This window comes from Triticum aestivum, chromosome 7D (assembly GCF_018294505.1).
Source record: "Triticum aestivum cultivar Chinese Spring chromosome 7D, IWGSC CS RefSeq v2.1, whole genome shotgun sequence".
NCBI lineage: Eukaryota > Viridiplantae > Streptophyta > Magnoliopsida > Poales > Poaceae > Triticum > Triticum aestivum.
This window is the reverse complement of record NC_057814.1, coordinates 574,472,174-574,498,562: the sequence shown is the minus strand read 5'-3', so window position 1 is coordinate 574,498,562 and position 26,389 is coordinate 574,472,174. Positions and strand designations below refer to the sequence as shown.

The window sequence follows — 26,389 nt, the reverse complement described above, 5'->3', positions numbered from 1 at the left end:
CCTCTGCATATTTAATACTCCTATCCTCAAATAGAATCATTAAACAATCAAGCATGTGCAAACAATGCAAACATAACAGCAATCTGCCAAAACAGTACAGTCTGTAAAGAATGCAAGAGTATCAATACTTCCCTAACTCCAAAAATTATGAAATAAAATTACCACTGTATTAAATTTATCAGAGCTTCTTATGAAAAAGGTTTCAACATTTTATCACATTCATAATTTTCTAGGGATTTTTTACAACAGCGGTAAACTTTCTGTTTTGAAACAGCAACATGTATACTTGCAAAATAAGCATGGTAAAAGCTATCCTTGACATTTTTATTAAAAATAAAGATGCAAAACATTATTCTAAATAACAGCAAGAAAATCCTAGAAAAATAAAATGATGCTTCAAGCAAAACACATATCATGTGGTGAATAAAAATATAGCTCCAAGTAAAGTTACCGATGAACGAAGACGAAAGAGGGGATGCCATCCGGGGCATCCCCAAGCTTAGGCTCTTGGTTGTCCTTGAATATTACCTTGGGGTGCCTTGGGCATCCCCAAGCTTAGGCTCTTGCCACTACTTATTCCATAGTCCATCGAATCTTTACCCAAAACTTGAAAACTTCACAACACAAAACTTAACAGAAGATCTCGTGAGCTCCGTTAGCGAAAGAAAACAAAACACCACTTCAAGGTACTGTAATGAACTCATTCTTATTGGTGTTAAATCTACTGTATTCCAACTTCTCTATGGTTTATAAACTATTTTACTAGCCATAGATTCATTAAAATAAGCAAACAACACACGAAAAACAGAATCTGTCAAAAACAGAACAGTCTGTAGTAATCTGTAACTAACGCAAACTTCTGGAACTCCAAAAATTCTACCAAAATAGGAAGACATATATAATTTCTTTATTGATCTACTGCTATTGGAATCAGTATTTTATCACGTTCTGGTGATTTTTAACAATTGTTTTCGTGAACAGAAAGTTTCTGGAATTTTCAGCAAGATCAAATAACTATCATCCAAGAAGATCCTATAGGTCTTACTTGGCACAAACACTAATTAAAACATAAAACCACATCTAACCAGAGGATAGATCAAATATTTATTACTAAACATAACCAAAAAGAAAGAACAAAAATAAAATTGGGTTGCCTCCCAACAAGCGCTAACGTTTAACGCCCCTAGCTAGCCATGATGATTTCAATGATGCTCGCATAAAAGATAAGAATTGAAACATAAAGAGAGCATCATGAAGAATATGACTAGCACATTTAAGTCTAACCCACTTCCTATGCATAGGGATTTTGTAAGCAAACAACTTATGGGAACAATAATCAACTAACATAGGAAGGCAAAACGAGCATAACTTCAAAACTTTAAGCACATAGAGAGGAAACTTGATATTATTGCCATTCCTACAAGCATATATTCCTCCCTCATAATAATTTTCAGTAGCATCATGAATAAATTCAACAATATAACCAGCACCTAAAGCATTCTTTTCATGATCTACTTGCATAGAAATTTTACTACTCTCCACATAAGCAAATTTGTTCTCATCAACAGTAGTGGGAGCAAACTCAACAAAATAACTATCATGTGATTTAAAATTAAGATCAAGATGACAAGTTTCGTGGTTATCATTATTATTTATAGCATACGTGTCATCACAATAATCATCATAGATAGGAGGCCTGCTTTCATCATAATAAATATTCTCATCAAAACTTGGGGGACTAAACATATCATCTTCATCAAACATAGCATCCCCAAGCTTGTGGCTTTGCATATCATTAGCATCATGGATATTCATAGAATTCATACTAACAACATTGCAATCTTGCTCATCATACAAAGATTTAGTGCCAAACATTCTATAGATTTCTTCTTCTAGCACTTGAGCACAATTTTCCTTTCCATCATACTCACGAAAGATATTAAAAAGATGAAGCGTATGAGGCAAACTCAATTCCATTTTTTGCAGTTTTATTTTATAAACTAAACTAGTGATAAAAGAAGAAACTAAAAGATTCGATTGCAAGATCTAAAGATATACCTTCAAGCACTCACCTCCCCGGCAACGGCGCCAGAAAAGAGCTTGATGTCTACTACGCAACCTTCTTCTTGTAGACGTTCTTGGGCCTCCAAGTGCAGAGGTTTGTAGGACAGTAGCAAATTTCCCTTAGGTGGATGACCTAAGGTTTATCAATCCGTGGGAGGCGTAGGATGAAGATGGTCTCTCTCAAGCAACCCTGCAACCAAATAACAAAGAGTCTCTTGTGTCCCCAACACACCCAATACAATGGTAAATTGTATAGGTGCACTAGTTCGGCGAAGAGATGGTGATACAAGTGCAATATGGATGGTAGATAAAGGTTTTTGTAATCTGAAAATATAAAAACAGCAAGGTAACTAATGATAAAAGTGAGCACAAACAGTATTGCAATGCGTTGAAATAAGGCCTAGGGCTCATACTTTCACTAGCGCAAGTTCTCTCAACAATAATAACATAATTGGATCATATAACTATCCCTCAACATGCAACAAAGAGTCACTCCAAAGTCACTAATAGCGGAGAATAAACGAAGAGATTATGGTAGGGTACGAAACCACCTCAAAGTTATTCGTTTAGATCGATCTATTCAAGAGTTCGTACTAGAATAACACCTTAAGACACAAATCAACCAAAACCCTAATGTCACCTAGATACTCCAATGTCACCTCAAGTATCCGTGGGTATGATTATACGATATGCATCAAACAATCTCAGATTCATCTATTCAACCAACACAAAGTACTTCAAAGAGTGCCCCAAAGTTTCTACCGGAGAGTCAAGACGAAAACGTGTGCCAACCCCTATGCATAGGTTCATGGGCGGAACCCGCAAGTTGATCACCAAAACATACATCAAGTGGATCACATGATATCCCATTGTCACCACAGATAAGCATGACAAGACATACATCAAGTGTTCTCAAATCCTTAAAGACTCAATCCCATAACATAAATTCAAAGGGAAAACTCAATCTATTACAAGAGAGTAGAGGGGGAGAAACATCATAAGATCCAACTATAATAGTAAAGCTCGCGATACATCAAGATCGTGCCGAATCAAGAACACGAGAGAGAGAGAGATCAAACACATAGCTACTAGTACATACCCTCAGCCCCGAGGGTGAACTACTCCCTCCTCGTCATGGAGAGCGCCGGGATGATGAAGATGGCCACATGTGAGGGATCCCCCCTCCGGCAGGGTGCCGGAACAGGGTCCCGATTGGTTTTTGGTGGCTACAGAGGCTTGCGGCGGCGGAACTCCTGATCTATTCTGTTTTGTGATGTTTTTAGGGTATATGGATATATATAGGCGAAAGAAGTCGGTCAGGGGAGCCATGAGGGGCCCACGAGGGTGGAGGGTGCGCCCAGGGGGGTGGGCGCGCCCCCTGCCTTGTGCCTTCCTCGTTGCTTCCCTTACGTACACTCCAAGTCTTCCGGATTGCTTCCGTTCCAAAAATAACTCTCCCGAAGGTTTCATTCCATTTGGACTCCGTTTGATATTCCTTTTCCGTGAAACACTGAAACAAGGAGAAAAACAGGAACTGGGACTGGGCTCTGGGTTAATAAGTTAGTCCTAAAAATAATATAAAAGTGCATAGTAAAGCCCATTAAACGTCCAAAATGGTTAATATAATAGAATGAATACTTCATAAATTATAGATACATTGGAGACGTATCAGGGCCTTCTCCGGCGATCTGCCAGAGGGGGAATCAATCACGGAGGGCATCTACATCAACACCATTACCTCTCCAATGAAGCGTGAGTAGTTTACCACAGACCTTCGGTTCCATAGTTATTAGCTAGATGGCTTCTTCTCTCTCTTTCATTCTCAATACAAAGTTCTCCTCGATGTTCTTGGAGATCTATTCGATGTAATACTCTTTTGCGGTGCGTTTGCCGAGATCCGATGAATTGTGGATTTATGATCAAGTTTATCTATGAATATTATTTGGTTCTTATCTGAATTCTTATATGCATGATTTTATATCTTTGCAAGTCTCTTCGAATTATCGGTTTAGTTTGGCCTACTAGATTGATCTTTCTTGCAATGGGAGCAGTGCTTAGCTTTGGGTTCAATCTTGCGGTGTCCTTTCCCAGTGACAGTAGGGGCAGCAAGGCACGTATTGTATTGTTGCCATCGAGGATAAAAAGATGGGGTTTATATCATATTGATTGAGTTTATCCCTCTACATCAAGTCATCTTGCTTAATGCGTTACTCTGTTCTTATGAACTTAATACTCTAGATGCATGCTGGATAGCGGTCGATGTGTGGAGTAGTAGTAGTAGATGCAGAATCGTTTCGATCTACTTGACACAGACGTGATGCCTATATTCATGATCATTGCCTTAGATATTCTCATAATTATGCGCTTTTCTATCAATTGCTCGGCAGTAATTTGTTCACCCACCGTAATACATGCTATCTTGAGAGAAGCCACTAGTGAAACCTATGGCCCCCGGGTCTATTTTACATCATATTAGTTTCCCGTCAACTTGCCAATTTCTGTCGCCGTTCTTTTATTTTGCAATCTTTACTTTTCAATCTATACAACAAAAATACCAAAAATATTTACTTTACTATCTTTATTAGATCTCACTTTTGAGAGTGACCGTGAAGGGATTGACAACCCCTTTATCGCGTTGGTTGCAAGGTTCTTGATTGTTTGTGCAGGTACTAGGTGACTTGAGCGTTGTCTCCTACTGGATTGATACCTTGGTTCTCAAAAACTGAGGGAAATACTTACACTACTTTGCTGCATCACCCTTTCTTCTTCAAGGGAAAACCAACGCATGCTCAAGAGATAGCACTCCACCTGGTTGCTGCCTCCACTCTCCACTAGGGCCCATGAAGGCCCATTAATGCCCCGGGGGGTTCTGGTAACCTCCCGGTACTCACGAAAAATGCCCGAACATCCCAGAACCATTCCGATGTCCAAATGCAACCTTCAATATATCAATATTTATGTCTCGACCATTTTGAGACTCCTCGTCATGTCCGTGATCTCACCCGGGACTCCAAACAAACTTCGGTTCTTCAAATCACATAACTCATAATAAGAATCGTCATCGAACGTTAAGCGTGCGGACCCTACGGGTTTGAGAACTATGTAGACATGACCGAGACACATCTCCGGTCAATAACCAATAGTGGTACCTGAATGCTCATATTGGCTCCTACATATTCTACGAAGATCTTTATCGGTCAAACTGCATAACAACATACGTTGTTCCCTTTGTCATCGGTATGTTACTTGCGCGAGATTCGATCATCGGTATCATCATACCTAGTTCAATCTCGTTACCGGCAAGTCTCTTTACTTGTTCCATAATGCATCATCCCGCAACTAACTCATTTGTCACATTGCTTGCAACGCTTATAGTGATGTGCATTACCGAGAGGGCCCAGAGATACCTCTCCGATACATGGAGTGACAAATCCTAATCTTGATCTATGCCAACCCAACAAACACCTTCGGAGACACCTGTAGAGCATCTTTATAATCACCCATTTACGTTGTGACGTATGATAGCACACTAAGTGTTCCTCCGGTATTCGGGGTTGCATAATCTCATAGTCAGAGGAACATGTATAAGTCATGAAGAAAGCAATATCAATAAAACTAAACGATCATTATGCTAAGCTAATGGATGGGTCTTGTCCATCACATCATTCTCTAATGATGTGATCCCGTTCATCAAATGACAACAAATGTCTATGGCTAGGAAACTTAACCATCTTTGATTAACGAGCTAGTCTAGTAGAAGCATACTAGGGACACTCTGTTTGTCTATGTATTCACACATGTACTAAGTTTCCGGTTAACACAATTCTAGAATGAATAATAAACATTTATCATGATATAAGGAATATAAATAACAACTTTATTATTGCCTCTAGGGCATATTTCCTTCAGTCTCCCACTTGCATTAGAGTCAATAATCTAGATTACATAGTAATGATTCTAACACCCATGGAGTCTTGGTGCTGATCATGTTTTGCTCGTGGAAGAGGCTTAGTCAATGGGTCTGCAACATTCAGATCCGTATGTATTTTGCAAACTTCTATGTCTCCCTCCTTTACTAGATCGCGGATGAAATTGAAGCGTCTCTTGATGTGCTTGGTTCTCTTGTGAAATCTCACTACTAGAGAAAACCTTACTAGTGGCGCTGGTTTTTTACATACCAGTAGCGCGGGCACCCGCGCTACTGCTAGGGCGCTACAGCTATTATTTAACAGTAGCGCGTTTCTAAACAAGCACTGCAGCCAAAATACTTAGTAGTAGCGCCTCTTTCTCTACCAACGCTACTACTATCATCACGTAGTAGTAGCGCCCTATTTTCTCCCCATGCTACAACTAGGTAAATAGAAATTAAAAATAATAAAAATAAGTCAGATGCAATATTCATGGAAATCAAGACAAGTCCAGTGCAAATAAACTAAGTTCACAGAACCATCTCACAAACATTAACGACAATACCACATTTAATATAACCACACAATCTCACAAACTCATATATAGTAGTCAACAATGCTTGGATAGATCATAGTTTATAAGTCTACTAGGTAGTCATACTAGCATATATATGGTTCAGCAGCCACACGCATGCATATATAGTTCTAGATGATATCGATGACGATCATCATCCTCAAGCCTGGGCGGTGGGTGTTCCTGACAGTAATTAGGATTGCCTGTCCAACATGAAGATTCTTGCCGACGAGGAAGCTCTTCCACCCAACCGAATTGAAGTGTGTGCGACCGTCCGTTTCCACGCCGTACGCACAGGTGGTGACGGAGCCCCTCGCGGTAAGGCGTATTCCAGCAGAGCCTTCTTCATCAGGCTTGATACCACAACTCTCAGATAGGCTCTTTGGCAATTTCTGAATAAGAAAAACATATCAATTAATAAGTAGCCTCACACATTCTACACTATCAAAAGACAGTACTACATTTCTACTAAGCATGAATTCTACTAATAAGTATATATGGATTCTACACTATTAATAGTTCTTCGGATTCTACACGAAGCATATATATCATCGGATTCACTAAGCATATAAGATTCACTAAGCATATATATCATCGGACTCTACACTAAGTATAACAATAAAGCATATATATCATCGGATTCACTAAGCATATAGATCATCGGATTCACTAAGCATATAAGATTCACTAAGCATATATACTACACTAAGTATAACAATAACGCATATATATCATCGGATTCACTAAGCATATAGATCATCGGATCCACTAAGCATATAAGATTCACTAAGCATCTATATCATTGGACTCTACACTAAGTATAACAATAAAGCATATAAGATTCACTAAGCATATATATCATCGGACTCTACACTAACTATAACAATAAAGCATATCATCAAATTACTACAGTAAATGCAACATACCATGGTATGCCAATCAACCATGGTACTTGTCAGGCGGGTCACGAATGTCTCCCCAACGAAGTCAGCATGTGGCGGAATGATGTCCCATAGGTGGCACACCTCCTCCTCGCTCAACCTCATTCTTTGAGCTACGATGGCTTCATCAAGTGGGTCATCATCATCCTCATCATCCTCATCATCTTCATCATCTTCTGCTTTGTTGACATAAATGACGGCCAGCTTGGGTCTTTCTGCTCTGAAACGGACCCATCCATCTCCTCCCACCTGCATCATATTTTGTCCTTTCTTGACCTCTATAGTGTAGGGGCCCCCAGGAGCCTCAAAGGTCATAGAGTCTCCGGTCAGCTTGTTGAATTCCGACCTCACATTGCATGGGACGATCTGTGTACAAAAAGAAAAATGATATATACACGACGCATTAATGCCAATAACACTAAAAACAAAATAGTGGTTACTAGTTTCATATAATTTATTACCGCCGCATGAAGAAAACTAGACTCGAAGTAGATGCCGAACAGCGTGCCAGTTGCAAGGCTGCTGGCGCACCTTGACTTGCACCGTCGACATGGTGGTGGTGGTGGTGGCGCCATTTCCCTAAAGCAAAATATCAATTATCAATAACTCCTAAAAGGCAACTACCCCAAATATCAATTATGCATTATCTCTGCAAGCATGGCAAAGCAGAGCAATAACTCTTCCATCCTCATCAAGGACAACTCCCAGCCCTGACACAAGGGTAAAAACACTTCCATCCTCATCAAGGACAACTGAACTAAGTGGATCAATCCAGGGGAACACTTTATCTATTCCCACATCCAAAAGTAGAACCAGCTTAGAATCTTTCAAAACAGCACGACACAAGATTCACAAAACACAATAAGTAAACATCCATTCCACCTTTGGCATCAGATGCACAATAATTAAAACTATAAAAGGCAAACACCCCCCTTTTAGATCAGATACAACTCTCTGTCTCTCTGTGTTTTCTTTTTCTGAAATTTACCAAAAATGGGCTCACTAACAGCATCAGATGGATAGCGATTTGGGTCCATCATTCCATTAACGGCCGGGTGCTGGTGGATCGATGCCGTCACCGGCTAACCTCCTACTACTCCTAAAAGGCAATGAAACAAGACTGCAAGTGCATGCTTCCCTTTGCATCAACCGCTCTAGCCTCTATATAATATGCCTGCTCTAGCCCAACTCAGGCCTGGTCTGCGCCTCTGCGGCCCCTCCCCTTTGTCGAGCGGCGCAACACTAAACAAAAGCCAAGTTTCAGTGAGCAACAAAAAGCCTCTACTTCTCTCCCCAATCACGCGAGGAAACATGAAAGGCCAGCACACTGCATATACGAACAACACTTCAAGTGTGCATGCCAACTCCCAAGATCTAGTAACATATAAGATGATATGTGATGCTAATTAACAGTAGGATCTAGAGATGCATATGTGATACTAATCCTATTAATCCATATGTGATACTAATTAACAGAGGGGGCGGAGCGCTGCGTAGGGGCAGCAAGGGGAGTGGGGAGGCGGCCAGCGACAAAGGGGGCGGCGAGAGGGGGAGGAGCGTTGCTTAGGGGAGGATGAGTGTTAGCTGCGGCGGCGGTGGCGCGTGTGGTGGCTGGGGTGCTGCTGCGGCAGCGCCGTCGGCTGGGGTGGGGTGGGGAGGAACCCTAACCTCGGCGGCGGCGTCGGGCAGAGGGAGAGGATCGATGTGAGAGCGAGGGGGTGCGGGGGGGGGGGGTTCTTTTTGTGTAGTAGTAGCGCTGCGTACGGGCCGGCGCTACTGCTAAGTGCTACCTCTTGAGCACTGCGTTGGTTTTCCCTTGAAGAGGAAAGGGTGATGTAGCAAAGTAGCGTAAGTATTTCCCTCAGTTTTTGAGAACCAAGGTATCAATCCAGTAGGAGGCCACGCACGAGTGCCTCGCACCTACACAAACAAATAAATCCTCGCAACCAACGCGATAAGGTGTTGTCAATCCCTACACGGTCACTTACGAGAGTGAGATCTGATAGATATGATAAGATAATATTTTGGTATTTTTTTGATAATGATGCAAAGTAAAGATAGTAAAATAAAAACGGCAATGGAAATAGCTTGTTGTCGGGAGATTAATATGATGGAAAATAGACCCGGGGGCCATAGGTTTCACTAGTGGCTTCTCTCAAGAGCATAAGTATTTTACGGTGGGTGAACAAATTACTGTTGAGCAATTGACAGAATTGAGCATAGTTATGAGAATATCTAGGTATGATCATGTATATAGGCATCACGTCCGAGACAAATAGATCGACTCCTGCCTGCATCTACTACTATTACTCCACACATCGACCGCTATCCAGCATGCATCTAGAGTATTAAGTTCATAAGAACAGAGTAACGCTTTAAGCAAGATGACATGATGTAGAGGGATAAACTCATGCAATATGGTATAAACCCCATCTTGTTATCCTCGATGGCAACAATACAATACGTGCCTTGCTGCCCCTACTGTCACTGGGAAAGGACACCGCAAGATTGAACCCAAAGCTAAGCACTTCTCCCATTGCAAGAAAGATCAATCTAGTAGGCCAAACCAAACTGATAATTCGAAGAGACTTGCAAAGATAACCAATCATACATAAAAGAATTCAGAAGATTCAAATATTGTTCATAGATAAACTTGATCATAAACCCACAATTCATCGGTCTCAACAAACACACCGCAAAAGAAGATTACATCGAATAGATCTCCACAAGAGAGGGGGAGAACATTGTATTGAGATCCAAAAAGAGAGAGGAAGCCATCTAGCTAATAACTATGGACCCGAAGGTCTGAGGTAAACTACCCACACATCATCGGAGAGGCTATGGTGTTGATGTAGAAGCCCTCCGTGATCGATGCCCCCTCCGGCGGAGCTCCGGAACAGGCCCCAAGATGGGATCTCATGGGTACAGAAGGTTGCGGCGGTGGAATTAGGTTTTTGGCTCCGTATATGGAAGTTTGGGGGTACGTAGGTATATATAGGAGGAAGAAGTACGTCGGTGGAGCAACAGGGGGCCCACGAGGGTGGAGGGCGCGCCTGGGGGGGGGGGGGGGGGGGGGTAGGCGCGCCCCCTACCTCGTGGCCTCCTGTTTGATGTCTTGACGTAGGGTCCAAGTCCTCTGGATCACGTTCGTTCCAAAAATCACGTTTCCGAAGGTTTCATTCCGGTTGGATTCTGTTTGATATTCTTTTTCTGTGAAACTCTGAAATAGGCAAAAAAACAGCAATTCTGGGTTGGGCCTCCGGTTAATAGGTTAGTCCCAAAAATAATATAAAAGTGTATAATAAAGCCCAATAATGTCCAAAACAGAATATAATATAGCATGGAACAATCAAAAATTATAGATACGTTGGAGATGTATCAAGCATCCCCAAGCTTAATTCCTGCTCGTCCTCGAGTAGGTAAATGATAAAAACAGAATTTTTGATGTGGAATGCTACTTGGCATAATTTCAATGTAATTCTTCTTAATTGTGGTATTAATATTCAGATCCGAAAGATTCAAGATAAAAGTTTAATATTGACATAAAAATAATAATACTTCAAGCATACTAACTAAGCAACTATGTCTTCTCAAAATAACATGGCCAAAGAAAGTTATCCCTACAAAATCATATAGTCTGGCTATGCTCTATCTTCACCACAGAAAATATTTAAATCATGCACAACCCCGATGACAAGCCAAGCAATTGTTTCATACTTTTGACATTCTCAAACTTTTTCAATCTTCACGCAATACATGAGCGTGAGCCATGGACATAGCACTATAGGTGGAATAGAACGGTGGTTGTGGAGGAGACAAAAAGATGAAGATAGTCTCACATCAACTAGGCGTATCAACGGGCTATGGAGATGCCCATTAATAGATATCAATGTGAGTGAGTAGGGATTGCCATGCAACGGATGCACTAGAGCTATAAGTATATGAAAGCTCAACAAAAGAAACTAAGTGGGTGTGCATCCAACTCGCTTGCTCACGAAGACCTAGGGCATTTTGAGGAAGCCCATCATTGGAATATACAAGCCAAGTTCTATAATGAAAAATTCCCACTAGTAAATGAAAGTGATATCATAGGAGACTCTCTATCATGAAGATCATGGTGCTACTTTCAAGCACAAGTGTGGTAAAAGGATAGTAACATTGTCCCTTCTCTCTTTTCCTCTCATTTTTTTATTTGGGCCTTTTTTCTCTTCTTTTTTTATGGCCTCTTTTCTTTTATTTTTTATTTTTTCGTTCGGAGTCTCATCCCGACTTGTGGTGGAATCATAGTCTCCATCATCCTTTCCTCACTTGGGACAATGCTCTAAAAATGATGATCATCACACTTTTATTTTCTTACAACTCAACAATTAGAACTCAATACTTAGAGCAAAATATAACTCTATATGAATGCCTTCGGCGGTGTACCGGGATATGCAATGAATCAAGAGTGACATGTATGAAAGAATTATGAACGGTGGCTTTGCCACAAATACAGTGTCAACTACATGATCATGCAAAGCAATATGACAATGATGGAGCATGTCATAGTAAATGGAACGGTGGTAAGTTGCATGGCAATATATCCCAGAATGGCTATGGAAATGCCATGATAGGTAGGTATGGTGGCTGTTTTGAGGAAGGTATATGGTGGGTGTATGATACCGGCGAAAAGTGCGCGGTATTAGAAAGGCTAGCAATGGTGGACGGAAGAAAAGTGCGTATAATCCATGGACTCAACATTAGTCATAAAGAACTCATATACTTATTGCAAAAATCTACAAGTTATCAAAGCAAAGTATTACGCGCATGCTCCTAGGGGGATAGATTGGTAGGAAAAGACCACCGCTCGTCCCCGACCGCCACTCATAAGGAAGACAATCAATAAATAAATCATGCTCCGACTTCATCACATAACGGTTCACCATATGTGCATGCTACGGGAATCACAAACTTTAACACAAGTATTTCTCAAATTCACAACTACTCAACTAGCATGACTCTAATATCACCATCTCCATATCTCAAAACAATTATCAAGCATCAAACTTCTCATAGTATTCAACACATTCATAAGAATTTTTCTTTTACTAATCTTGTATGCCTATTATTGTTAAAGCAAAATACCATGCTGTTTTGTAGGACTCTCAAAATAATCTAAGTGAAGCATGAGAGAACAATAGTTTCTATAAAACAAAATCACCACCGTGCTCTAAAAGATATAAGTGAAGCACTAGAGCAAAAACTATATAACTCAAAAGATATAAGTGAAGCACATAGAGTATTTTAACAATTTCCGAATCATGTGTGTCCCTCTCAAACGGAGTGTACAGCAAGGATGATTGTGCTAAACTAACAAATAAAGACTCAAGTAATACAAGACACTCCAAGCAAAACACATATCATGTGGTGAATAAAAATATAGCTCCAAGTAAAGTTACCGATGGAAGTAGACGAAAGAGGGGATGCCTTCCGGGGCATCCCCAAGCTTTGGCTTTTAGGTGTCCTTAGATTATCTTGGGGTGCCTTGGGCATCCCCAAGCTTAAGCTCTTGCCACTCCTTGTTCCATAATCCATCAAATCTTCTACCCAAAACTTGAAAACTTCACAACACAAAACTTAACAGAAAATCTCGTGAGCTCCGTTAGCGAAAGAAAACAAAAGACCACTTCAAGGTACTGTAATGAACTCATTCTTTATTTATATTGGTGTTAAACCTACTGTATTCCAACTTCTCTATGGTTTATAAACTCTTTTACTAGCCATAGATTCATCAAAATAAGCAAACAACACACGAAAAAAGAATCTGTCAAAAACAGAACAGTCTGTAGTAATCTGTAACTAACGCAAACTTCTGGAACTCGAAAATATCAGCCAAAATATGACGACCTAGACAATTTGTTTATTGATCAGCATCAATTGGAATCAATATTTTATCTCGTTCTGGTGATTTTTAACAATTGTTTTCGTGAACAGAAAATTTCTGCAATTTTCAGCAAGATCAAATAACTATCATCCAAGAAGATCCTATAGGTTTAACTTGACACAAACACTAATTAAAACATAAAAACACATTTAACCAGAGGCTAGATCAAATATTTATTCCTAAACAGAAGCAAAAAGCAAAAAAAAACTAAAAATAAAATTGGGTTGCCTCCCAACAAGCGCTATCGTTTAACGCCCCTAGGTAGGCATAATAGCAAGGATAGATCTAGGTATTGCCATCTTTGGTAGGCAATCCATAAGTGGCTCTCATAATAGATTCATAAGGTAATTTTATTTTCTTTCTAGGGAAGTGTTCCATGCCTTTCTTTAATGGAAATTGGAATCTAACATTCCCTTCCTTCATATCAATAATTGCACCAATCGTTCTAAGAGAAGGTCTACCAAGAATAATAGGACATGAAAGATTGCAATCTATGTCAAGAACAATAAAATCTACGGGCACATAGTTCCTATTTGCAACAATAAGAACATCATTAATTCTTCCCATAGGTTTCTTAATGGTGGAATCCGCAAGGTGCAAGTTCAAAGAGCAATCATCAAAATCACGGAAACCTAGCAAATCGCACAAAGTCTTTGGAATCGTGGAAACACTAGCACCCAAATCACACAAAGCATAGCATTCATGATCTTTAATTTTAATTTTAATAGTAGGTTCCCATTCATCATAAATTGTTCTAGGGATAGAAACTTCTAACTCAAGTTTTTCTTCATAAGATTGCATCAAAGCATCAACAATATGTTTGGTAAAAGCTTTATTTTGGCTATAAGCATGAGGAGAATTTAGCAAGGATTGCAACAAGGAAATACAATCTATCAAAGAGCAGCTATCATAATTAAATTCCTTGAAATGCAAAATAGTGGGTTCATTAATATCTAATGTTTTGATCTCTTCAATCCCACTTTTATCAATTTTAGCATCAAGATCTAAAAACTCCGAATTTCAGGAACGCCTTCTAGGTAAAGGTGGATCATATTCAGTCCCATCATTATCAAGATTCATATTGCAAAACAAATATTTAATAGGGGACACATCAATAACTTTTAGATCTTCATCTTTGTTTTCATAAAAATTAGAAGAACACGCTTTTATAAAGCAATCTTTCTTAGCACGCATCCTAGCGGTGCTTTCTTTGCACTCATCAATGGAAATTCTCATGGCTTTGAGAAACTCATTGATATCATGCTTAGGTGGAATACATCTAAGTTTCAAGGAATCAACATCAAGAGAAATTCTATCGACGTTCCTAGCCAATTCATCAACTTTAAGCATTTTTTCTTCAAGCAAAGCATTGAAATTCTTTTGCGAATTCATAAATTCCTTAACACTAGTCTCAAATTCAGAGGGCATCTTATTAAAATTTCCATAAGAATTGTTGTAGGAATTACCATAATTATTAGAGGAATTACTAGGATAAGGCCTAGGATTAAAGTTTCTTCTATACGCGTTGTTACCAAAATTATTTCTACCAACAAAATTCACATCCAAAGATTCATTATTATTCTCAATCAAAGTAGACAAAGGCATATCATTAGGATCAGAAGAAACACTTTTATTAGCAAATAATTTCATAAGTTCATCCATCTTTTCACTCAAAACATTAATTTCTTCTATCGCATGCACTTTTTTATTAGTAGATCTTTCAGCGTGCCATTGAGAATAATTAACCATAATATTATCTAGGAGTTTAGTAGCTTCTCCTAAAGTAAGTTCCATAAAAGTGCCTCCCGCGGCCGAATCTAAAAGATTTCTAGAAGAAAAATTCAATCCGGCATAGAAATTTTGTATAATCATCCACAAATTCAAACCATGCGTAGGGCAATTACGTATCATTAAATTCATCCTCTCCCAAGCTTGTGCAACATGTTTATGAACAAGTTGCTTAAAATTCATAATATCGTTTCTAAGAGAGATGATCTTAGCAGGAGGAAAATACTTAGAGATAAAAGCATCTTTGCACTTATTCCAAGAATCAATACTATTTTTAGGCAAAGACGAAAACGAGGCTTTAGCATGATCTGTAAGCGAAAAAGGAAATAGCTTCAATTTAACAATATCATTATCCACATCTTTCTTCTTTTGCATATCACACAAATCAACGAAGCTATTTAGATGAGTAGCGGCATCTTCACTAGGAAGGCCGGCGAATTGATCTTTCATGACAAGATTCAACAAAGCAGCATTGATTTGACAAGATTCAGTATTGGTAAGAGGAGCAATCGGAGTGCTAAGGAAATCATTGTTGTTGGTATTGGTAAAGTCATATAATTTGGTATTATCTTGAGCTATCATGACAAACAAGCAATCCAACACACGAGCAAACAAGAAGCAAGCGAAAAAGAGGCAAACGGAAAAGAGAGGGCGAATAAAACGGCAAGGGTGAAGTGGGGGTGAGGAAAATGAGAGGCAAATGGCAAATAATGTAATGCGGGAGATAAGGGTTTGTGATGGGTACTTGGTATGTTGACTTTTGCGTGGACTCCCCGGCAACGGCGCCAGAAATGGCTCGTTGTCGGGAGTCCAAATCTTGACTTGGCCTTGCGTAAGCCTCCCCGGCAACGGCGCCGGAAATCCTTCTTGCTACCTCTTGAGCACTGCGTTGGTTTTCCCTTGAAGAGGAAAGGGTGATGCAGCAAAGTAGCGTAAGTATTTCCCTCAGTTTTTGAGAACCAAGGTATCAATCCAGTAGGAGGCCATGCACGAGTCCCTCGCACCTACACAAACAAATAAATCCTCGCAACCAACGCGATAAGGGGTTGTCAATCCCTACACGGTCACTTACGAGAGTCAGATATGATAAGATAATATTTTTGGTATTTTTGTGATAAAGATGCAAAGTAAAGAAAGTAAAATAAAAACGACAACGGAAATAGCTTGTTGTCGGGAGATTAATATGATGGAAAATAGACCCGGGGGCCATAGGTTTCACTAGTGGCTTCTCTCAAGAGCATAAGTATTTTACGATGGGTGAACAAATTACTGTTGAGCAATTGACATAATTGAGCATAGTTATGAGAATATCTAGGTATGATCATGTATATAGGCATCACGTCCGAGACAAATAGATCGACTCCTGCCTGCATCTACTACTATTACTCCACACATCGACCACTATCCAGCATGCATCTAGAGTATTAAGTTCATAAGAACAGAGTAACGCTTTAAGCAAGATGACATGATGTAGAGGAATAAACTCATGCAATATGATATAAACCCCATCTTGTTATCCTCGATGGCAACAATACAATATGTGCCTTGCTGCCCCTGCTGTCACTGGGAAAGGACACCGCAAGATTGAACCCAAAGCTAAGCACTTCTCCCATTGCAAGAAAGATCAATCTAGTAGGCCAAACCAAACTGATAATTCGAAGAGATTTGCAAAGATAACCAATCATACATAAAAGAATTCAGAAGATTCAAATATTGTTCATAGATAAACTTGATCATAAACCCACAATTCATCGGTCTCAACAAACACACCGCAAAAGAAGATTACATCGAATAGATATCCACAAGAGAGGGGGAGAACATTGTATTGAGATCCAAAAAGAGAGAGGAAGCCATCTAGCTAATAACTATGGACCCGAAGGTCTGAGGTAAACTACTCACACATCATCGGAGAGGCTATGGTGTTGATGTAGAAGCCCTCTGTGATTGATGCCCCCTCTGGCGGAGCTCCGGAACATGCCCCAAGATGGGATCTCACGGGTACAGAAGGTTGCGGCGGTGGAATTAAGTTTTTAGCTCCGTATCTGGTAGTTTGGGGGTACGTAGGTATATATAGGAGGAACAAGTATGTTAGTGGAGCAACAGGGGGCCCACGAGGGTGGAGGGCGCGCCTAGGGGGGTAGGCGCGCCCCCCTACCTCGTGGCCTCCTGTTTGATGTCTTGACGTAGGGTCCAAGTCCTCTGGATCACGTTCGTTCCGAAAATCACGTTCCCGAAGGTTTCATTCCGTTTGGACTCCGTTTGATATTCTTTTTCTGCGAAACTCTGAAATAGGCAAAAAACAGCAATTCTGGGCTGGGCCTCAGGTTAATAGGTTAGTCCCAAAAATAATATAAAAGTGTATAATAAAGCCCAATAATGTCCAAAACAGAATATAATATAGCATGGAACAATCAAAAATTATAGATACGTTGGAGACGTATCACTAATCCCACTAGCTGTAGCGCCCGTTCAAAGAAAACGCTATAACTAAGTGGGCTACCGTTTTTGCCCTGCAGCCCACGTAACAGCAGCGCGGCCCAAGCTAACAAACGCTGCTGTTATTAAGTAGCAATAGCACGTTCTTTACCAGGCACCACTGGTACATACCAATAGTGTGGGGTGTATAACCCACGCTACTGCTAAATGTCTACCTATAAGCATTTTCCTAGTAGTGTCTGAATTCCTTTGCCAAGGCAATTGCTCCAGTGTTGTCACAAAAGATTTTCATTGGACCCGATGCACTAGGTATTACACCTTCATCCAGACTCCATCATTTGCATTTTCTGAAGCAGCTATGTACTCCGCTTCACACGTAGATCCCGCCACGACGCTTTGCTTGGAACTTCACCAACTGACAGCTCCACCATTCAATATAAATACGTATCCGGTTTGTGACTTAGAGTCATCCGGATCAGTGTCAAAGCTTGCATCGACGTAACCATTTATGACGAGCTCTTTGTCACCTCCATGAACGAGAAACATATCCTTAGTCCTTTTCAGGTATTTCAGGATGTTCTTGACCGCTAACCAGTGATCCACTACTGGATTACTTTGGTACCTCCCTACTATACTTATAGCAAGGCACACATCAGGTCTGGTACACAACATTGCATACATGATAGAACCTATGGCTGAGGCATAGGGAATGACTTTCATTTTCTCTCTATCTTCTGCAGTGGTCGGGCATTGAGTCTCACTCAACTTCACACCTTGTAATGCGGGCAAGAACCCTTTTTTGACTCGTCCATTTTGAACTTCTTCAAAATTTTATCAAGGTGTGTGCTTTGTGAAAGTCCAATTAAGCGTCTTGATCTATCTCTATAGATCTTGCCTAATATATAAGCAGCTTCACCGAGGTCTTTCATTGAAAAATTCTTATTCAAGTATCCTTTTATGCTATCCAGAAATTCTGTATTATTTCCAATCAACAATATGTCATCCACATATAATATTAGAAATGCTACAGAGCTCCCACTCACTTTCTTGTAAATACAGGCTTCTCCAAAAGTCCGTATATAACCATATGCTTCGATCACACTATCAAAGCATATATTCCAACTCCGAGAGGCTTGCACCAGTCCATAAATGGATCGCTCGAGCTTGCACACTTTGTTAGCACCTTTAGGCTCGACAAAACCTTCTGGTTGCATCATATACAACTCTTATTTAAGATATCCATTAAGGAATGCAGTTTTGACATCCATTTGCCAGATTTCATAATCATAAAATACAGCAATTGCTAACATGATTCGGACAGACTTAAGCATCGCTACGGGTGAGAAGGTCTCATCGTAGTCAACTCCTTGAACTTGTCGAAAACCTTTCACAACAAGTCGAGCTTTGTAGACAGTAACATTACCGTCAGCGTCAGTCTTCTTCTTGAAGATCCATTTATTCTCGATGGCTTGTCGATCATCGGGCAAGTCAACCAAAGTCCACACTTTGTTCTCATACATGGATCCCATCTCAGATTTCATGGCCTCAAGCCATTTCACGGAATCTGGGCTCATCATCGCTTCCTCATAGTTCGTAGGTTCGTCATGGTCTAGTAACATGACGTCCAGAATAGGATTACCGTACCACTCTCGTGCGTAACGTACTCTGGTTGACCTACGAGGTTCGATAGTAACTTGATCTGAAGTTTCATGATCATCATCATTAATTTCCTCACTAATTGGTGTAGGAATCACTGGAATTGATTTTTGTGATGAACTACTTTCCAATTCAGGAGAAGGTACAATTACCTCATCAAGTTCTACTTTCCTCCCACTCACTTCTTTCGAGAAAAAACTCCTTCTCTAGAAAGGATCCATTCTTAGCAACGAATATCTTGCCTTCGGATCTGTGATAGAAGGTGTACCCAACAGTTTCCTTTGGGTATCCTATGAAGACACATTTCTCCGATTTGGGTTCGAGCTTATCAGGTTGAATCTTTTTCACATAAGCATCGCAGCCCCAAACTTTAAGAAACGACAACTTAGGTTTCTTGCCAAACCACAGTTCATATGGTGTCGTCTCAACGGATTTAGATGGTGCCATATTTAACGTGAATGCATCCGTCTCTAAAGCATAACCCCAAAACGATAGCGGTAAACCAGTAAGAGACATCATAGATCGCACCATATCTAATAAAGTACGGTTACGACGTTCGGACACACCATTACACTATGGTGTTCCAGGTGGCGTGAATTGCGAAACTATTCCGCATTGTTTCAAATGAAGACCAAACTCATAACTCAAATATTCACCTCCACGATCAGATCGTAGAAACTTTATTTTCTTGTTACGATGATTTTCCACTTCACTCTGAAATTATTTGAACTTTTCAAATGTTTCAGACTTATGTTTCATCAAGTAGATATACCCATATCTGCTCAAATCATCTGTGAAGGTCAGAAAATAACGATACCCGCCGCGAGCCTCAACACTCGTCGGACCGCATACATCAGTATGTATTATTTCCAATAAGTTAGATGCTCGCTCCATTGTTCCGGAGAACAGAGTCTTAGTCATCTTGCCCATGAGGCATGGTTCGCAAGCATCAAGTGATTCATAATCAAGTGATTCCAAAAGCCCATCAGCATGGAGTTTCTTCATGCACTTTTACACCAATATGACCTAGACGGCAGTGCCACAAATAAGTTGCACTATCGTTATTAACCTTGCATCTTTTGGCTTCAATATTATGAATATGTATATCACTACAATCTAGATTCAACAAAAATAGACCACTCATCAAGGGTGCATGACCATAAAAGATATTACTCATATAAATAGAACAACCATTATTCTCTCATTTAGATGAATAACCGTCTCGCATCAAACAAGATCCAGATATAATGTTCATGCTTAACGCTAGCACCAAATAACAATTATTCAGGTCTAAAACTAATCATGAAGGTAGATGTAGAGGTAGCATGTCGACGGCGATCACATCGACTTCGGCCATTTCCCACACGCATCGTCACCTCGTCCTTAGCCAATCTTCGTTTAATCCGTAGCCCCTGTTTCAAGTTGCAAATATGAGCAACAGAACTAGTATCAAATACCCAGGCGGTACTACGAGCATTAGTAAGGTACACATCAATAACATGTATATCAAATATACCTTTCACTTTGCCATCCGTCTTATCCGCCAAATACTTGGGGCAGTTCCGCTTCCAGTGACCAATCCCTTTGCAGTAGAAGCACTCAGTCACAGGCTTAGGTCCAGACTTGGGCTTCTTTACTTGAGCAGCAACTTGCTTGTCGTTATTCTTGAAGTTCCCCTTCTTCCCTTTGCCCTTTTTCTTGAAACTAGTTGTCTTGTTAACCATCAACACTTGATGCTCCTCCTTGATTTCTACCTCCGCAGCCTTTAGCATCGCGAAGAGTTCGGGAATTGTCTTATCCATCCCTTGCATATTATAGTTCATCGCGAAGCTTTTGTAGCTTGGTGGCAGTGATTGAAGAACTCTGTCAATGACACTATCATCAGGAGATTAACTCCCAGCTGAGTCAAGTGGTTATGGTACCCAGACATTCTGAGTATATGTTCACTGACAGAACTATTCTCTTCCATTTTGCAGCTATAGAACTTATTCGAGACTTCATATCTCTCAATCTAGGCATTTTCTTGAAATATTAACTTGAACTACTGTAACATTTCATATGCTCCATGACGTTCAGAACGTCGTTGAAGTCCCAATTCTAAGCTGTAAAGCATGGCCCACTGAACTATTGAGTAGTCATCAGCTTTGCTCTGCCAGACGTTCATAACATTCGGAGTTGCTCCTGCAGCGGGTCTTGCACCTAGCGGTGCTTCCAGGACGTAATTCTTCTATGCATCAATGAGGATAATCCTCAAGTTACGGACCCAGTCCGTGTAGTTGCTACCATCATCTTTCAACTTAGCTTTCTCTAGGAACGCATTAAAATTCAAGGGAACGGTAGCACGAGCCATTGATCTACAACAACATAGACATGCAAAATACTATCAGGTACTAAGTTCATGATAAATTAAAGTTCAGTTAATCATATTACTTAAGAACTCCCACTTAGATAGACATCCCTCTAGTCATCTAAATGATCACGTGATCCATATCAACTAAACCATGTCCGATCATCACGTGAGATGGAGTAGTTTTCAATGGTGAACATCACTATGTTGATCATATCTACTATATGATTCACGTTCGATCTTTCGATCTCAGTGCTCCGAGGCCATATCTGCATATGCTAGGCTCGTCAAGTTTAACCCGAGTATTCTGCATGTGCAAAACTGGCTTGCATCCGTTGTATGTGAACGTAGAGCTTATCACACCCGATCATCACGTGGTGTCTCGGCACGACGAACTGTAGCAACGGTGCATAGTCAGGGAGAACACTTATACCTTAAAATTTAGTGAGGGATCATCTTATAATGCTACCGCCGCACTAAGCAACATAAGGTGCATAATGGATAAACATCACATGCAATCAAAATATGTGACATGATATGGCCATCATCATCTTGTGCCTTTGATCTCCATCTCCAAAGCACCGTCATGATCTCCATCGTCACCGGCTTGACACCTTGATCTCCATCGTAGTATCGTTGTCGTCTCGCCAACTATTGCTTCTACGACTATCGCTACCGCTTAGTGATAAAGTAAAGCAATTACATGGCAGTTCCATTTCATACAATAAAGCGACAACCATAAGGCTCCTGCCAGTTGTCGATAACGGTTACAAAACATGATCATCTCATACAACAATTTATATCTCACCCCGTGTTGATCATATCACATCACAACATGCCCTGCAAAAACAAGTTAGACGTCCTCTACTTTGTTGTTGCAAGTTTCACTACAGGAATCAGTAAGTTTGCCGTCAGGCAAGTACAGACGGCAAAGGCAGGAATACAGACGGCAAAGATTTTGCCGTCAGCTGCTGACGGCAAACGTAGTCAGCAAACCCAAAGTCGGAAAAGAGTACTCTGCCGTCAGCTTTTTATCGGGCAGACAACAAAGAGATTTTGCTGTCAGTAAAACAAATAACAGACGGCAAAGAACAGGGTCTCTGCCGTCAGCCAAACTCCATGTTTGTCGTCATCCAGAATCATCACAGACGGCAAATTGCTTTTTCATGATTAAAAAAACTAAAGCACCAGCGCTAGCAAACCCATCACAACCGTAGTTTTGCACAACTGACCCACTTTTCACACATAAATTCGTGGCACAATGTACAAAGATTAGAAACAAAATGTGGAGCCCGTGAAACATCAATGCAACTACACGAATAGGCAGTGAGCATCAAATTTTTGCAGGTACACGCACCTACCAATTAATAACAATTACTAACATCCACAAATTAAGAGCGGTGGTCGGGGAAATTGCATTCTTGGAGGGAGATCGAAAAGGTTGCGGCGCCGGGGGACGGGGACGGCGGCGTGTAGCTACTCGGGGCGACGATGGCCGGGGCAAAGGGGGGAAGGGGTCGAGGCCGGCGGCGCCGGGGAGCAGGGCCCGCCACGTGAGGCTGCACAGCGCGAAGGGGGAGGGCCGGGGCCGGCGGTGCCATGGCCGGCCGCGTGCTGCTGCTCGGGCTTCGGGGGAGGGCCGGGGCCAGAAGCGCCATGGCGGGCCGCCTGCGGATGCCCGGGGCGGCGAGGGAGGGCCGGGGCCGGCGGTTCCATGGCGGGCCTCCTGCCACTGCTCAGGGCGGCGAGGGAAGGCCGGGGCCGGCGGCGCCATGGCGGGCCTCCTGCGGCTGCTCGAGGCGGCGAGGGAGGGCCGGGGCCGACGGCGCCCGGCCGCCTGCGGCTGCTCGGGGCGGCGAGGGAGGGCCGGGGCCGGCGGCGGCTGCTCAGGGCGATGGGGAGGGCTGAGGCCAGCTCCGTGCGGCTGCTTGGGACGAAGAGCGAGCGAGGAGAGAGGAGGCAGAACGAGAAGGAGAGGAGGGCGCGTGCGACGTGGGGGTGCGTGCATCGTGGGTGGATAAGTGCGTCTGACAGTAGTGGTGGGATGGGGTCGTGCGTTATGGATTGGTGTGGCTGAGATTTTTGCCATGTCATCGATCCAGGAGATCAATCCGTGTGCTGTGCTTCTTCTTTGCCGTCTGTCAAAAAAACACAGACGGCAAAGGGTCCAGTTTGCCGTCTGCTAATAAAAAAGAGACGGCAAAGATTCTTTGCCGTCTGTGGATAAAAACATACACGGCAAAGATTTTTTGCCGTGTGTGTTTTTATTGGCAGACGGCAAACTAAGGTCTTTGTCGTCTGTGTTTCTTTTGGCAGACGGCAAAGTACCCTTTGCCGTCAGTCATTCTTTGCCGTCAGCAGCTGACGGCAAAAGTTGTCTTTGCCGTCAGGCACGACAAAAAGCTGACGGCAAAGACCCCCACAGATGGCAAATTAGCTGATTCCTTTAGTGTTTTACGTGGCTGCTACGGGCTTAGCAAGAACCATTCTTACCTACGCATCAAAAGCACGACAATTTTTCGTCAAGTGTGCTGTTTTAACCTTCAACAAGGACCGGGCGTAGTCAAACTCGATTCAACTAAAGTTGGAGAAAACAGACACCCACCAGCCACCTGTGTGTGAAGCACGTCGGTAGAACCAGTCTCATGAACACGGTCATGTAATGTCGGTCTGGGCCGCTTCATCCAACAATACCGCCGAATCAAAGTAAGACATTGCTGGTAAGCAGTATGACTATTATCGCCCACAACACTTTGTGTTCTACTCGTGCATATAACATCTACGCATAGACCTGGCTCTTATGCCATTGTTGGGGAACGTAGTAATTCAAAAAAATTCCTACGATCACGCAAGATCTATCTAGGAGAAGCATAGCAACGAGCGGGGAGAGTGTGTCCACGTACCCTTGTAGACCGAAAGCGGAAGTGTTTAGTAACGCGGTTGATGTAGTCGAACGTCTTCGCGATCCAACCGATCCAAGCACCGAACGTACGGCACCTCTGCGTTCAGCACACGTTCAGGTCGATGACGTCCCTCGAGCTCTTGATCTAGTTGAGGACGAGGCAGAGTTTCGTCAGCACGATGGCGTGGCGACGGTGATGATGAAGTTACTGGCGCAGGGCTTCGCCTAAGCACTACGACGATATGACCGAGGTGTGTAACTGTGGAGGGGGGCACTACACACGGCTAAGAGAAACTTTTTGGTGTCCTTTGGGGTGCCGCCCTCCCAAGTATATAAAGGAGGGGGGAAGAGGAGGCTGGCCCTAGAGGGGGCGCGCCAAGGGGGGAGTCCTACTTGGACTCCCGGTCCAAGTAGGATTCGCCCCCCCCCTTTCCTATTCCAACTAGGGGAAGGAGGGAAGGGAGAAGAGGGGAGAAAGAAAGGGGGGCCGCCCCCCCAACCCTAGTCCAATCCGGTTTGGGCTTGGGGGGGGGCGCCTCCACCTGGCCGCTGCCTCCTCTCTCCACTAGGGCCCATGAAGGCCCATTAACTCCCCGGGGGGTTCCGGTAACCTCCCGGTACTCCGGAAAAATGCTCGAACATCCCGGAACCATTCTGATGTCCAAATGCAACCTTCCAATATATCAATCTATATGTCTCGGCCATTTCGAGACTCATCGTCATGTCTCTGATCTCATCCGGGACTCCGAACAAACTTCGGTTCATCAAATCACATAACTCATAATACAAATCGTCATCGAACGTTAAGCGTGCGGACCCTACGGGTTCGAGAACTATGTAGACATGACCGAGACACATCTCTGATCAATAACTAATAGCTGAACCTGGATGCTCATATTGGCTCCTACATATTCTACGAAGATCTTTATCGGTCAAACTGCATAACAACATACGTTGTTCCTTTTGTCATCGGTATGTTATGCCCGAGATTCGACCGTCGGTATCATCGTACCTAGTTCAATCTCGTTACCGCAAGTCTCTTTACTCGTTCCGTAATCCATCATCCCGCAACTAACTCATTAGTCACATTGCTTGCAAGGCTTATAGTGATGTACATTACCGAGAGGGCCCAGAGATACCTCTCCGATACACGGAGTGACAAATCCTAATCTTGATCTATGCCAATCCAACAAACACCTTCGGAGACACCTGTAGAGCATCTTTATATCACCCATTTACATTGTGACGTTTGATAGCACACTAAGTGTTCCTCTGGTATTCGGGAGTTGCATAATCTCATAGTCAGAGGAACATGTATAAGTCATGAAGAAAGCAATATCAATAAAACTAAACGATCATTATGCTAAGCTAATGGATGGGTCTTGTCCATCACATCATTCTCTAATGATGTGATCCCGTTCATCAAATGACAACACATGTCTATGGCTAGGAAACTTAACCATCTTTGATTAACGAGCTAGTCTAGTAGAGGCATACTAGGGACACTCTGTTTGTCTATGTATTCACACATGTGCTAAGTTTCCGGTTAATAAAATTCTAGCATGAATAATAAACATTTATCATGATATAAGAAAATATAAATAACAACTTTATTATTGCCTCTAGGGCATATTTCCTTCAGTATCTTGCTTTGTTCTAGCTCTTGCAACAAATTGTTCATTGTTTTCATACCTCATGTGGTGTTGTGTTCTAGTCCATGTTGGGTTTGGTTGCCTTCAGCCATGGATGCAAACTCTTTGGTTAGTTATCCTTAGGTCATCTAAGTTTTTTCTAGCTGGGTCACGTCACTTATATGGGTCATGCCCATTTTTTTGGCGGTATATCATTTC

The 26,389-nt window shown here is 41.9% G+C and overlaps 1 pseudogene; it reads right to left on the bottom strand.

Annotated features, from left to right (window-relative positions):
* Positions 1-22,764: 22,764 nt before the first annotated feature.
* On the bottom strand, positions 22,765-23,653 carry LOC123167607 (vegetative cell wall protein gp1-like; annotated as a pseudogene).
* Positions 23,654-26,389: the final 2,736 nt, after the last annotated feature.